General features: G+C 37.4%; 1 long non-coding RNA gene across 1 annotated transcript; it reads left to right on the top strand.

Moving 5' to 3' along the window:
- The first annotated feature begins 96 nt into the window (after positions 1-96).
- On the top strand, positions 97-3,392 carry LOC147493364 (uncharacterized). Its single transcript, XR_015199883.1, has 4 exons — positions 97-348; positions 981-1,121; positions 1,844-1,959; positions 2,786-3,392. It is a non-coding gene; the product is annotated as an uncharacterized LOC147493364 (long non-coding RNA).
- Positions 3,393-16,860: the final 13,468 nt, after the last annotated feature.

Genomic DNA, 16,860 nt, shown 5'->3' with positions numbered 1-16,860 from the left:
GATTTGGTGTCACCTTTTGTGTCTGTCACAAGGGCATTTTCGTCTTTTCACTATCTAATTGAGGGTTATTTTGTTCTTTTCATTGTAAAAAAAACTATCTCGACAGTTTTGGATTATTTCTCCCTCTCTCTCTCTCTCTTTTGTGTGTGCTAAGTCTCTTTCATCGTCCTCACAAAAAAAAAAGATATAAGCCCGAGTTTTATTCTCTTAAAAACCTTATGGATGGATTCAATGTCGTTACTATAACTTTTATCAATTAAGCACACAAACCCTTGATTCTTTGCAACTCAGCTTCGGTTTCCTGATTTTAGCAAACTCATTTTCATCATCATCAGGTTGCTCCAAAGGGTAAGTTTATCTCATCTCATCAATTTTAATATATTTGGATTCGACCAATTACTGAATAACTCAAATTTGTTATTGGGCCTTTTATATTTTTATTTTTTTCAAGCCCTAGATTATAGATTTGGGTTTTGATTGATAATTCAGTTTAATTTTTTGATTAAAACTTTTTTTACTGTTTAATAAAGAGAATGGATGCCCGAAGTTTTTCTGTGATGTGTGGTAAGCCTATACTGGGTTTGCATTTAAGTCAAATGGTAGAGCATCATCAACGCAGTTGCCATTTTCATTGTTGACACATCAGCAAAAAAAATGTCGATTTTTTTTACTAAAAATAAGTTGTGTTTCAACGCCAATTGCTTGGGACGGCTAAAGTTTAGTCATTGAAATTGGAAATAGCAACGCGTTGATGATGCTCTCATAGTGTTTATGAGTTTGTGGATTATCTATGCTGGTGGAAGGCTTAGCGAAACTCTTAGGTAATACCATATTCAAAAAAGCCTGAGACGAGATATTCTCTTCGATAGATATATTTGAATGTTTTTTTTTCTTATTCAAACAACAAATCATTCTAATATTGTACTGTTCGGTCTACAAAGTTACGTTGTTTTAATCCTTTATCAGTCTTTGTTTTGTAGGCAGTTAATAGATCAAGCATACAAAAAGAAGAGATTGAGTTCTCTTGACCAGAGATGCCAGGTTAATGAAGCATGAGTATTTGATAGCAAATCAAATTTATCGAGTCGAAAGTCTTTTCAAGGATTGACCAGCTGCTAGAGGTATGCTAAGATATCTTACTATAACTTTTACCGCTATTTCATTATATATCGATTCAAGAGTTGTTGATTGATTACTTTTTTCTTTAATCGCCAATTTCGGTTTGAGTCGAAAAAAGGGAAAGAAGGTCAGAGGAAATTAAAATTAGAAAAGTTTTATTATTGGTTTGAATAAGTTGTTCTCATATTAAGAGTTGTATTATGTGAATCAATTTTTTTTTTTATGGATTGTGCTATTTTGGATTTATCATATTATTGAATTTTTTGGGGTTTACTATGATATTTGATGTTAGACGTTAATAATTTGGTGAGGGCTTGAAGTTTGAATAGAGTTTTGATCGTTGTGGTATGTGTGTTCAGATTTTTATACACAGTTATGCGATGTTCCAGCACCTGATTTAGGAACCAAACCCATGTTAGTCCTACTTATTTCTTTGAATTTGCCATGTTTTTGAGGTCTTCGGGCAATGATATACGTTCAAAATGAATAGCAAATTTTAGTGTCTAATTAATTAATTATGTTTTTAGGGATGATATTTCAGACAATGGCATGGATATTAGTTGAGTACTCAAAATTTCATAGCAATTCACCTGCTGTAGTGACTGGAAAACCTATTTTAAGTATTTATCAAAACTTACAAAAAATTCAAAATCTAAACAAAAGCTCACTTTCAGAAGTAGGACATCATATATTCTAATGCTAATGACATCAAATGCTACAATAGGACCTTGGTGGATCTTGGGAAGAGATGCAGCTACTGGAAGAAGGGTACCTTTTGCAACGATGGCACTTCTTCAAGAGCATGGAATGAGTATCCCTGGCCAACAATTTGTTATACAGGTTACATACTTTCTTATCCATTTACTTCAGATAATCGAAGATATCAGTTGGTATGGTTGTGTTATTGAGAATCTATTTTTAGTGTTGAATTTCTCATATAAATATGTACTGTTATCATGTGCATCGCACGTGCATGATGCTAGTTAATAATAGCACATAATATAGCCTTAAGCACTTCATATTGTGTGGGTAGTATTCTCTCGAGTTGCGGATTCCTGTTTAGACTTCAGAGTTTGAAATCACGTTACCATGGCCTAACTTAGGGGCCATTTGTTTTTGCCTTTTATAAGATGTGGATAGGTGATTTTGGACATTTGTTTTTTGCATTTTACTAGAAATGTCTTATAAGAGATTCCAATTCTATAAGTACTAAAATTGGATCTACTTCAATTCTATAAGTCTTATAACTTGGAAAATGACTCAAATACCCCCATCCATATATCCCTAGCCCCATTTCTCAATTCTTCTCTTTTCACTATCTTCTTCTCTAAATAACTCCATTGCCCTAATCACCATCACCACCACCGTCGCCGCCACTACCACTACTGCAGCTGCCACCACTGTACTATTAAGACCATAGCCACTACCATCACCATCACCACCACCACCACCACCTCCACTACCACTACCACTACCACTACCACTACCACCGTGTTATTAAGACTAATACCATCACCTCCACTACCACCATCACTACCACCATCATGCTATTAAGGCCACTACAGATAAGCACCCAAAACTATAATATAAAACCCGTAGAGACAACAATTTGGTTAATTATGTGTTTAATAATCATAAAATAATTGTATTTTTGTGTTTTTTGTAGGATTGAGCAATCAATGTAAAAATGAGGACAAAACCAGTATTTAAGCACGGAATAATGTGTCTATATGAAGTTTTTCCGATTTAACCCATGCAAAGCTAAATGAAGCTCGTCTAAAGCCCAGGAACTCCAAGAGGACGATTCCAGGTCAGAACAGGATCAATGTGCTAGAATACATTGAACTTCTGAAGCTCATATCTTCTGAATCTGGACTTCAAATTCGGTAAGCGAATCATTAGAACGATCAGTGTGACAAGCTCTATCTTAGGCCAGATTTTGCAGAAATCGACTGACCCGCCACTAGACACAGCACGTGGACCCACTCTGTGGGACCACAAGAAGAGATGAGTCATCAATCATGGAGCAAGTCAAGACAAAAGTGCCAAATTATTGGCACAAATTGACACTTTGCATGTGATTAAATACATTGTTTTGACTTTTGGTGCTAACTAGTGTTTAATTTTTGCATGATTTGAATTGAAGATAAGATTGTCATAAATGTGAGTAAATGATGGGAGGTGATTTTACGTGGGAAAGGAGAGAATACTCTTATATGTATTACTTTTGGAATTGGGAGCATTGATTCTATTCATGCATGTTTTCATTTTTAGTTTTTTGCTAAGTTTTAAGTTATCTTATAATAGTGTTAATGGTGGAAAACTTTGGTTCTTTGAAATAAAATCAGTTTTCTTCAAGTAAATCAGTTCTTTCCATTCTTCTTCTTCTTTCATTCTTAACTTAGCATAACACAACTTGTATATCATTTTTATTCCCATGATCATGAGATAAAACCCTCCCAAGGGGAGGGTTAATGATGCTTATGTGAGGATCAGGCTACATTTTTAGATTTCCAAATCACTACTAAAGCACTTAGGAATCATTTTACATCCTGTCACAAAATGACAGTGATCGACAAAGTTTGGAGCCTGGAGCTCGAGATGAACTTGCGTGCGACACTGGGGCTAGTCGTGCACGTGAGCCCCTGGTGAATTCAGACTCCTATATTTGACAGGCTGGTGTAGGATGAAACCAGGAGTTGAAAGGATATTTCAGAGATGAAATATTAGTTCAACTCCTTATACTAGCAAGGTGGACTTAGAGATGAGTACATCTTGTTAGGGATCAATACTCAAAACGGATTAGAGATGGTAGTGATCTATTTTCTAAAAGATATGTAGCTAGACTTTGCATGAGTAGGATTAATCCTCTACCTTTTTCTCTCTCTCTAGTTTTCTCATTTAATCAAATAAGTTTCATCATTTACCTTGTTTAACATATAAAGTTATCGTTAGGAAGTCACTAACAAAAAGATCAACATCCTTCTCACATGGTTCTCTAAAGTGCTATATTTTTAGTTGTGACATCATCCTAGTCTTAAGGTTGAGGTCCTTCATGTAAGGCAGTATAGAAGTCCGAAAGGGGCTTCTTAACTGGTGGAGTTTTGTCGGCCATAGCGATTGGAGTTAATGGCAACAAAGATTGACAATTAGCATTGAAGGTTGTGAAATCATAAAAAGCAATCTAGCAAGTGTTAACATCAAATGGCACCGCTGCTGATGTTAGCACTTTGATGGTTTTAAATGTATGTAACAATAACAACCATTTACGTACAAATTTTCAAGATTTCCTTACTCAGATTTTTTCGTTTGTATTGTTAGAGTAAGAGTTTCGTTCCAACCGAAATACTAGGCTGCTGTTACAACTAGAATATTTTCAAGGGAACTAGTGAGAAGGATTTTTGTTTTGAACTTTTATTTTTTACTTTTTACGATAACTTAACATGCAAGACAAGGTAAAAAAAAATGGACTTTAGCTGTTTAAACAAGAAAACTAGAAAGAGAGAAAGAAAAAAGATTAATCTTACTCATGCAAAGTCTAGTTACAAGTCTTTTAGAAACATATCACTACCATCTCAAATCCCTAGCAAGATGTACTCATCTCTAAGTCTATCTTACTAGCATAAGAAGTTGAACTAATATTTCATCTCTGAAATATCCTTTCAACTCCTGGTTTCATTATACATCAACTAGTCAAATTTAAGGGTCTGAACTTGGTCGGACTCTACCATTTTGGGGTAGGATGTCAAATGATTCCTAAGTTCCTAGGTAGTTATTCTGGACTCTAAAAATACGTAGCCTAATCCTCACATGAGCATCATTAACCCTCCCCTTGGGAGGGTTTTAGCTCATGTTCATGGGATTGAAATGATTGTGCAAATTGAAACTATGCTAAGTTAAGAAAACAATAGAAGAAGAGAAATTAAAGACTTGATTTTACTTGAAGAACAAAAGATTTTATTGAGAGGAAAAAGAGCTACTCCATTAACACTATTACAAGAAAACTTAAAGCTTTTTTTTTTTTTTTTTCTAAAATGAAAACATATGCATGAATAAGAATCAATGCTCCATCTCCCAATTCAATGCATAAGAGAACATTCTCTAATTCATCCCATGTGAAACCACTTCCCACATTTACTCCTATCTTATCTTCTAATCCAAACAAATTGACACCTTGCACAATTTGACACTATTAGCACCTAAATCTAGTCAACTTAATTAATGTCATGCAAGGTGTCAATTTGTGCCAATAATTTGCACATTTTGTCTTGACTTGCTTGATGACTCATCCAATCATGTGAGCCCACAGAGTGGGTCCACGTGATGCGTATAGTGGCGGGCTGGGCTTCTAACATTTTTACAACTTCCCGCCTTTGCGTAAAGTTTGTTGCACTGATAGTCTGAGCAGCTCACTCGCTGAAATCGGAGTCCCGGTTCAAGAGATATGAGCTTTTAAAGTTTGATGCTTTTGTGCATGTAATCCCTTTTTGACTTGGAATCATCTTGTGGGAGTTCCTGGGCTTTAGGCGGATTTTGTTGAGCTTTGCATGAGCTAAATAGGAAACCTTTACGTAGGCACATTATTCCATGCTTAAATATTGGTTTTATCCTCATTTTTACGTTGGTTGCGCAAACCTGCAAAAACACGAAAATACGATTATTTCATGATTATAATACAGTTTTGGGTGCTTCTCAGCTGCCATCCTAAAGACTCAAGGAACATACATTACAAGCCGGAATAGCTCCAAGGGGACCCCCCCTCCTACCCTTCCATTTGTTTCATTTTTCTTCTTTTATTTGGTTTTCGTTTTTTTTTTCTTGTTCACGTTTCACTCCTGATCCGTCTGCTATCATTTTTTTGTGAATACAGGTACCTCAAACTCAGACCTGGAACAGAATCTACACTAATATCTAAGACAACTGTGAAAATTTCATAAGACTATCACTTAATTGGATCACGTGCGCTAGCTAAAACGTCACCCTCGCGAGTCATAAAACTCGCGCGCGCCTCTACTTTTGTCGCGTGCACTGTCTGTGGTTTCCAATCATTTTTCAAACATAGAACCTCCTGTTCTGTAACATTCCAATATTGTTATGAGTTTTTTTGCAGCTGTATTGGATTCTTCCAGTACTTTCAGGAGTTCGACACGTTCACGTGGGTGAAACGATGGTTTCGGTTCTAAGGCGGAGTTGCGGGACGCTCACAGGTTCTAATTTTTAATATAATTTGGCATGATTCACCTGTGTTTATCTCGTATGTAGTACATAATATCTAATGGATTATTATTTGCATGTTAGGATAGATATATGTATAAATGGTGTATGTCCGCATGTTAATAATGTATATACAGGTTTAAGTGATTGTGATTTGCATGTTTATATTTATCCATACGTATGAGGTGAATGTTTATATTAAAAGTGGATTTTGTCAAGAAAGAGGAGAACATTCCAACGAGGGTTAAAATCTGAGTTGGGTAAGTTGTTTCTAAACCCTTTGGGGTGAAGCTGTTCTCTATATGACATTCGCAATCTCAATGAGTATTGATAAAATCCAATTTTTATACGCTACATGTGTAGTCTAGTATAGTATAATATTAGGTATATCATACGTTGCATCTTTAGTGGATAGATTATACCATATGATTAGTTTAAGTAGTGATGCATGATAGGAATTTGTTAATCGCATGATTAGTGTGTAGTATCTATAGCATATTTGGTTGCTCTTATTTTTATCATTGGATGGTATATTGCATGCTCTGTCTTTTCGTGCCTATATATTTTGTGCTTAAATAAAAAAAAATAAAAAAAATCATAAATCATAAATCATAAACAGTTTCCAACGGTGTCTAGGAAACTTGAAAGATTGAGGTTCTTTAATTAGGACCGTGTTTGCACGGAAAACCTCCCTCATATATTTCATATGACCTGGCTGTTAGTTTATGTATACGTATTCATAGCTTCACTGCTACATTAGTAGTAGCTCAGGCCTACGTTGTTCACTTCTCATGCTTACGTCATAAATAAAATTCATGTAAAAATAAGTTCCTTTTGTGCCTCAGATTTCAACCTTGTGCTTGCATGAGATTAAGGTCTGGCCATAGTATGGAATTTGAACATACTTATCGTAGGAGAAAATACGATAGGCAATTGCGTAAGTTCTCACCTCAACAAAGTTTTTCATCTATTAATAAAAATCATCAAAATCCTTTGTCGCCATTAACTCTATTTGTTATGGCCGACGAAACTCCACCAGTTGAGAAGCCCCTTTCAAACTTCTATACTGCCTTACAGGAATGACCTTCTTCCTGCATCAAACTCGAGGATATTATGGGTGATTTTCGAATCCCGCCCAACGTTTTTGGATTGTTACATGTTTATCATGGTTTAGGCCATGAGAAACCGTACAATCACCTTCGTAGGATTCAACAAGTAGTCACCACATTTCAACATCCATCCGTCTCTAACAAACAAGTCTTGCTAAGGTTGTTTCCTTTCACCTTAGCTGATAAAACTTTAGTTTGGCTAGCAGGTCAACAAGCACAATCAATCGACACATGAAACAAACTTGTGCAATCTTTAATGATCAAAATTTTACACTCAAAAGAAAACTACTGAAATAATGCTTGAGAAGATCTAATTATTTCGCCAAAATCCTCATGAATCTATTACGGAAGCATGGAGTCGATTTACCGATCTTCTTTTAGAATGTCCCCATCATCAGCTCGACATCGCTGTCCTCGTCCGTTCATTCTTTAACGGACTATCCGATCATAAAAAAGAAACGCTTGATATAATGAATGGCGGTTGCTTCATGGACAAATGAGCTAATGAGGCATACACCTTTCTTGAAAAACAAGCAACGAGAGGTACCTGGCCCATTGGGGTAACACTGATTCTTCTAGATCATCTAAAGACACTATTACAAAAGTTACATCTATTTTTGAGGTCAAACCCGATCCCGAATTAAAAACCTTGATAGAATCCCTGACTAAAAAAGTAGATGCCCTCATAGTTCAAGTGAACGATCAAAAACTAAAACTGGTCATGAACGTTAACACCTCACCATGTATTCTTTGTCTAAGTCCTAACAATCCTGATGCTTATTGTCCATTGTTATATGAGTCCTCGTCCCAACCATCGGAAGAGGCTTGTGCATTCAACATCCCTAATGCACCTTGGAGACAGAATCCAAATTTTGCTTGACGACCAAATACACAACAGATGGCTCCTCCAGGTTTCACCAATCCACCTGTTTGACCACCCACCAACTATATTCCATACCGTCAAGGGAATAATCATCAGTACCAATAAGGTCAAAATCAGTTTACAAGTAATTCCAATCTTAACTACCAAAACAATCGCAGCCTTGTTCCAGCCAATCCAAGTTACGGCTATCATCCTCAGCCCATCAACAGTAACTGTGAACTAGTTCCTATTGTACCACCTGTGCAACTTGCTACTGATAAGACGAGTGAGACTTTCTTGGCTTACATGAACCAACAATCTCAAATCCTAATATCTATCCAATAATCACTTCAACTTTTAGCACAGGAAAAGAGTCAGAAAGAAGTGTTTCCTGGACAAACAGTGCCAAACCCTAAGCAAGCAAACACTACCTTTGAACTCAACAATATACCAAGTACAAGTAATCCAAACCAGGGGGAGGTGAATGCGATCACTACTCTTTGATCTAGCAAAACTGTAGACAATCAAATACGTATGCCAGATGATCACCCGAACGTAGCTGATACTCCCAAAGTCCCTACTTCTGATGTTGAACCTATGTTTGAAGTGCCAATTCTAACCAAGACACCACCTCCAACATTGAGAAACGAGCAAGTTGATCCGTATGCCAAATTCCGACCAAAGGCATAGTTTCCTGCACATTTGGCAAAGAGCAAAACTAATGAAAATTTTGATGAGATTCAAGAACCATTTAAGAATTTAACCATCAACTTACCATTTCTCGATGCCCTTAAACAATTGCCAAAACATGCAAAGTTTCTGAAAGACATGTGCACCACAAAAAGGAGAATTAATGTTCCTCAACAAGCGTTCCTCACCGAATAGTTCCCTTCCATCACCGAATCTAATGGCATTGTCAAATACAAGGACCCTGGTAGACTAACCATTCCATGCACATTAGGAGACAAATATACTACTACTGTATTACTAGACCTAGGAGCAAGTGTAAACTTACTTCCATATTACCTGTTCAAACAACTAGGTTTACATGAGCTCAAACCTACCAACATGACTCTGCAGTTAGCCGATCGCTCTATTAAGTATCCCAAAGACATTGTGGAAAACGTCCTTGTAAAGGTCCAAGACTTTTTCTATCCAGTCGATTTTGTCATTCTGGATACAGAGGATGCCTGTGACTCCATTCCTATTATCGTAGGGCAACCTTTCCTTACGACTGCAAATGCCCTCATAAAATGTTGGGATGGTTCCATGACCATGTCCTTCGAAAATCTTTCTGTCGAGGTCAATATTTTCAAGCTAATGAAACAAATTTCAGATGCTAACATTGATGGTGAGATTAGCATGGTTGACACTCTCGTGCAAGAGTATTTAACAAACTCTTTTCCTGACGATGAAGTGCACCAATTTCTTTCTTTTGGTATTTCCGAATTTGATGTTGATTCATACAATAAGGACGTCACCACTTTATTAGAGTTAGTACCGCTATTTGATCCTACTATAACGTTGTCTGGTGATTTTGAAAATCATAAGTCCGTCTTCTCAGTTGAAGACGACTTTACTCATGAATCCTTGATTCCCACTCCTCCCATTCTGGATTTAATTCCCCTTCCTTTGAATTTAAAATATGTACATCTTGATCCAGATGGTAGTCACCCAATTATAATTTCATCCAAATTGACTGCCGATCAAGAATCCCATTTAATTCATGTCATTCAATAACATCGTTCTGCATTTGGATGGTCTTTAGATGACATCAAGGGTATTGATTCTAGTGTATCCACCCATCGCATACATCTAGAAGAAGGAGCAAAGATGTCGCGTGGACTGCAACACCGTCTAAACCCCGCCATGAAAGATGTGGTGTGGAAGGAAGTTTTAAGATTACTCGATGCAGGTATTATATACCCTATCTTTGATAGTGTTTGGGTAAGTCTAGTCCTTGTTGTCCCCAAGAAGTATGACATTACAGTTGTGCGAAATGATAAAGATGAATGCATTTCCACTCGCATCCCAGTGAAATGGAGAATTTGCATTGACTATCGCAAGCTTAATGCGGTGACACATAAATATTGCTTCCCTCTTCCCTTCGATGACCAGATGCTTAAAGTTTTAGCGGGTCATGCATATTACTTTTTTTTTATGGATATTCAGGCTATTTTTAAATTGTCATCGATCCTACTGATCAAGAAAAAACAACGTTCACTTATCCCTTTGGCACCTTTGCATATAAACGAATGCCTTTCAGCCTTTATAATGCCCCTGGTACATTCCAACGCTATGTGCTTCACATTTTCAATGATATGGTTGAACGTTTTATGGAACTTTTTATGGATGATTTCTCCATCTATGATAACTCATTCGATAGATGCCTATCAAATCTTTCCCAGGTTTTTGCGCTTTGTGAAGAGAAAAATCTAGTCCTTAACTGGGAAAAATGCCATTTTATGGTTACCAAAGGAATCATTCTAGGACATATTATTTCCAAGGATGGAATAGAGGTTGATAAAGCAAAGATTAGAAAGATTGCATCTTTTCCTATACCATGAACGGTTCGGGACATATGTGCCTTTTTAGGCCAAGCCAGGTTCTAAAGGAGATTCATTCAACATTTCTCCAAGGTTGCTCGACTTTTAACAAATCTCCTGATTAAAGATTCCATCTTCAACTTCAATTTCAATTGCAAACAAGCTTTTGAGACTTTGAAAACCGCTCTGACTACAACTCTTATAATTCAACCACCTAATTGGTCTAAACCATTTGAACTTATGTGTAACGCTAGTGACTATGCTATTGGAGCTGTCCTAGGTTAACGCTGAGATGACAAACCCATTGTCATTTACTACACAAGTAAAACTCTTAATAAAGCTCAACATAACTATACCACCACTGAGAAGGAGTTCCTTGCTGTTATATATGCCTTTGATAAGTTTCGTCCATACCTAGTTGGTTCTTCAACAATATATAATCTACATTGACCATGCAGCACTTCGGTACCTACTAGCGAAAAAAGATGCAAAACAGAGGTAGATCCGATGGATCCTTCTCTTGCAAGAGTTTACTCTCAAAATCAGAGATAAAAAAGGTTGTGAGAATGTTGTTGCCGACCATTTATCATGGCTCGTAAGTGATCCTGATAGTGAATCTGACCCTATTTGTGATTCCTTCCCCGATGAACACTTGTACTCAGTCTTTTCTTCACCATGGTACGCTGATATAGTGAATTACATTGTCACTGAGGAAGTCCCTTCCTCTTGGTCTTGTTCTGACCAAAAAAGGTTCTTCTCCATTGTGAAATATTATTTATGGGATGAGCCCTACATCTTCAAGTATTGTTCATACCAACTCATTCGCCGTTGCATTCCCGACTGGGAACATAATGACGTGTTATCCTTTTGCCATGAACAATCTTGTGGTGGTCATTTCAGTGCAAGAAAACTACAGCCAAGGTTCTGCAATGTGGTTTTTATTAGCCAACACTGTTTAGAGATGCATATGAGCACTGCAAAGCATTTATCCACTGTCAGCAGCTGGGTCGCATTACTTAACATAATATGATGCCCTTATATCTAATTCTAATTGTGGAAATTTTTTATGTGTGGGGCATCGACTTCATGGGTCCCTTCCCAAATTCTCATGGCTTTCTCTACATTCTGGTAGCTATTGACTACGTGTCAAAATGGATTGAGGCAATAGCATGTCGGGCTAATGACCATAAGACCGTTGTCATTTTTGTAAAAGAAAATATTTTCTCTCATTTTGGTGTTCCTAGGGCTATCATTAGTGATGGGGAAAATATTTTTTTAATAAATTTTTTGAGTCGTTATTAAAGAAATATGGAGTAACCCACAAGGTGGCAACTTCGTATCATCCTTAGACCAGTGGTTAAGTGGAAGTCTCTAATAGAGATATTAAGTCCATTTTAAAGAAACAATTAATCCATCTAGGAAAGACTGGTCTCTTTGATTATCTGATACCTTGTGGGCATATAGAACGGTCTTTAAGACACCTATAGGGATGTCTCCTTACCGCCTCGTTTTTGGAAAACTTTGTCATCTGCCGGTTGAACTTGAGCATTGTGCTCTATGGGCTATTAGAAGCCTCAATTATAATATCAATGTGGCAGGTGAGAAGTGAAAATTACAAATAAATGGGCTTGAGGAAATTCGGAGTGATGCATATGATCTCTCAAAATTCTATAAAGCCAACATGAAAAGAATGCACGACAAACACATTTTGAGGAAATATTTCAAAATTGGTCAAAAAGTTTTGCTTTATAACTCAAGATTACACATTTTTCTAGGGAAATTGAAAACACGATGGTCTGGTCCTTTCATTGTTTCTGCTGTCACCCCTTATGGGGCAATCTCTTTGAAAAATCTAAACGATAACAATGAATTTTAAGTAAATGGGTAGCACCTCAAACATTACCACGAGGGTTATGCTCTCCAGATGTCGAAAAGACACTTCTACATGATCCAGTCTACAGAGACTAATAGATTCGTTGGTGTACTTCCTTCCATGTGAATAAAAACGGTGGGAGTACAATACACTATTTTGGTAGCCGGGCCCTCTTTTCTTTTCTTCTCTCATATTACTTGGAGTGTATGGTTGCAAGTGTCGGAACTGTAGTCCACAACAACTCTATTTTAGAATTGAGTATAAATGTCTTCTGATAACCGAGCAAATGTTCATTCTGGTACACGATGGGTACCTAAAATTTCTCTTCCTTCCTTATCTTCCCTTTTCTACTCTCTTCCTCAAGAAATTCAGTTAATCATTTGGTGTAAATCTCACTCATCACGAATAGGTAATGATCGTAGTACGTTTGTTCGATGTGCATGAAGGATGGGGTGATATATACATTGTCAAACACCTTTTTGTCCAGGTCTTCAATCACTGGACGATACTTGCCGGTATAAGGTATACACATGCTTGTCACCAGCTAAGCAGGACAAACTTCGCCGCCGTGTCGTTGCTCCCACAAGATGGGAATCATCTTGAGGATCTGATGTTAAAAGACTCAACATGTATATACTCGTATCTTTTATATTTTCCCTTTGCATTAGCACTGTGCACAAAGAGATTCGTGTTCAACCTCAGATATTGCCTACTCGAGACACGGGCAATGGATTCCACCAGGCCAACCCCTAGCTGTTTGCTATTTGATTTCGTTTATGGACGGTTTGAGGCTATACCATATGTAATAAGGGTAATATTATTAGAATGTTGCGCCCCTCGCACGGTCCAAGATGGTACCGTCCTGCACCCTAGGCCCCCAAAACATAAAGGTTAAGCCACAGTCTAACTAGATTGGGTTAGCTCTAGAGTCGACATGATAGTTGTCTGGGATTTTATGTGGAGAGTCTTCTGGCCGTCCAGTGTTACTAACACGTTAATCTTCCCTTCTACATTTGTATATATATGAATAAAAAAAAAATTAAAATTGAGCATACCATATGCCATTGGATGGCATTTTTCATGCTAATCATTTTGGTAGTTCATTTGTCAAATTTGGAGTTGGAACGAATCGGGAATCCGCGTTTGAAAATTTTGGAAGAATCCAGGACATAATAGGCATTTTTCACGTTGGAGTTGATATCGGATATTGATAAGTGTTCAAAAAGTGCATTTTAACCCTCGATTATACCTCTTGTTTAGCCATCTTAGTGGACTAATAGTGCTTGTAAGTTATGTTTTATGATTCTATAGGTGAAAAAGAGAGTTTTGTAGAATATTAGAGAAAAAGGGGTAAAACGGAGCAATTTGGAGCATTAAGGATCACATGGGAAGCCCGTGGACAATCATGGAGAAGGCCAAGGAATTGAAGCTATGAAAGATGCGACTTGGACCTATTTTAAAGCCTATTTGGAAGCCCAAGGCAAAAAGATTCGTTGCTTGGACCAAAGCCCGCAAAAGAAGAAAGAAGGATGGAGCAAAAGAGGAAAAATAGGCTCTCGTGTCTGAGACGCAAGGATCGTGCGTTCAGACGCATGAACCGACATTGTAGCCACTTCCTTCACAGTTTTGGAAACGAAGTTGGACTCTGAAAGAAGTTGATTTGTATTAGAAAACAAACCACGGTTTGGAATGCTTCTAGAACTCATTGTAACCCCTATAAATAGAGGACCTAAGTGCCTCATGAAACTGGCCAATTCACTTACATTATTGTCTCCAGAATTTGAGGCAGAGAGAGATTAATAATAAAAGATTCGGTTTTAACTAGTCGAGTCTTGATAAGTAGTCTTTCTAGTCTTATGTTCTTCGACTCTTCTTCTTCTCGTTCTTCGTGTTATTCTTTCTTTATGGAAGGCTAATCTTCTCCTTCAAGGGAGGAGATGAAGCCAGTGCTTAGGGTTTGATGATTCTTCTGGTTCATGGTGTTCTCCAATTAGGTTAGTTCTTTATGTTTTTAGTTATTAATTCCATTGCCCACACCAGGGGATGGAAGTATAGAATAGGTTTTATGTTTTGCAATATTAATATCATGCTAGTGTTTTGTACTTTTCTTCTAGTAGTGTAGTTCTTTAGAGTTAGGGAAGTATTCTTTGTGTTGCCCTAGAAGGGGTAGCTCAGGGAGTGGCTACCTAGGGGAAGTATTATTTGTGTTTGCCTTAAGTGGTGATTCATTGAATGACCGCCCTATTAAGAAGTACTCCTTGATGTTGCTCTCGGTAATACATTGAATGGCTGTCCGAGCTTACATAAAAGGAAAGAAGATATTAATAGTATAAACATAGGAACAACCTTAAGTAGAGTTATTCGTCAATGATATTTCGTCTAAGAGGGTATCAGCACTTGCTCGATTGCCTAATTGTAGTCTACTTGTGAGAACAACCATGAAACAGAAGATCACAGATCAAAGGTAACAGTGGATTCTAATCTTTTGAATTCCCTCTCCTATAAATTCTCAATAGTTTAATTAGTTTAGTTTAGTCTAGTATTAGAATCTAAAATCTCTATAAACATAGTTTTTAATCCCTCAAACCCCCTTTCCAGTCCTGTCCTTCACATAACATACACTTAAAAGTGGAACGATATCTTACTCATCCTTTACTTATTGAGGGATAATTAGGTTTTGATACGCTTCTATTTTGTTTAACGACCATCATCTATCTACATCATCCATATACCATTTCACACACACAAAAGGAGCACGTGTCAGATATCACTGGCATCCCGATAAACTACTATACGTCGACTTTACAGCTATCAAAGTACCCGAGCACTTTAGATTTGATGATCAACATGCTAATCGAGGGGGAATACAATGATGCCTCGAGATACGTGTATCAATACTCTTTGTGTCGCAACTAGTTGGCGGTATACAATGGGTGGCCTACAATGTGATCGGCACTTCAAAAACATTTGATGTTAACAAGATATTTCTTCACCTGTTGTGGATACTACAGGAGAGGAAGGATAATTTATGTATGGTGCACTTCCTTGGTGATATCACGACTTATGCCACAAGTAGGTCAGCCCCTCTTGTTGTTCTTGTTACACAAATTATGCTACATTTGGGTTTCCAGTCTGCTATTCCATTGATTCCCACGAGGCCTTTTGAAAACTTTGGGATTTTTGAGACTTGTGTAATGAATCACTGGGACTCTACAGAGAAAGTGGTAGTAGAGCATGATCACATGCCTGCTCCTCCTCCATCCCCTCCATATTTCTTTGATGAGGCTGCCATGAGAGATATACGTTACCCAATGGACGCCCTCCGCTCGATTAACACTGGTATGCGCAACATGTTCACTCGCCAAGTGAATCTGGAGCACTCAATGGGAGAATTTCAAAACCAGATGCGAGCTAGGCAGAATGAGTTCCGACGCATGCTCATGGCCAACCAGCACCAGTTTCAGGGTCATGTACTGCAGTCTCTAGAGGATCTTCAGGATCAGCTAGCCAGTTTGGGAGCTCATCGTCCACGTCGTCGTCATAACCCGGGCTTATCTTCTGCTAACCCTGAAGATTCGCAGTAGCACCTTTACCACTTCTAGTTTAATAATGACTTCTATCATTTGTTTTTCTTAAGTAGTTGCATTTCCTTTTTCTATTATTGTATGTGGTATGTTTATTAATTTCTCAAAGATTTGTATCTTAAGATGAATTAAATGAGAAATTATGTACGTTATAAAATCATGGTCTCAAACTTTTTCATTTTGCATTGGGCCTAATGATTAAGCCCAACGAACTGATCTAACACTATGACCAACGAACTGATCCACTCTAAGCACAATGGACAGGCCCAACGACTTTATCCAGCATGCTTTCCCCCAAACGGTCATGATTTTTCCCTATAAATATCAACCTACCTCACACTACTTCACTCATCCTATTTTCTACCTCTCCACAAATTACTTCTTCCACACTCTACTCTTTTCTTTCATAATGGATTTGATCGAAAAATTTGAAAAGCAACAACATGATGATGCATTCAAGGTTTTCTTACTGATAGTGTTTATCGTTGTTATACTGTTGGTTATGCACCTAGTCCTCCAGAATATCTAGATCTATGTAACGTACATCTTTCCT

This window comes from Coptis chinensis, chromosome 6 (genome assembly GCF_015680905.1).
Source record: "Coptis chinensis isolate HL-2020 chromosome 6, ASM1568090v1, whole genome shotgun sequence".
Classification (NCBI taxonomy): Eukaryota; Viridiplantae; Streptophyta; class Magnoliopsida; order Ranunculales; family Ranunculaceae; genus Coptis; species Coptis chinensis.
This window is presented reverse-complemented; position numbering and strand designations above follow the sequence as displayed.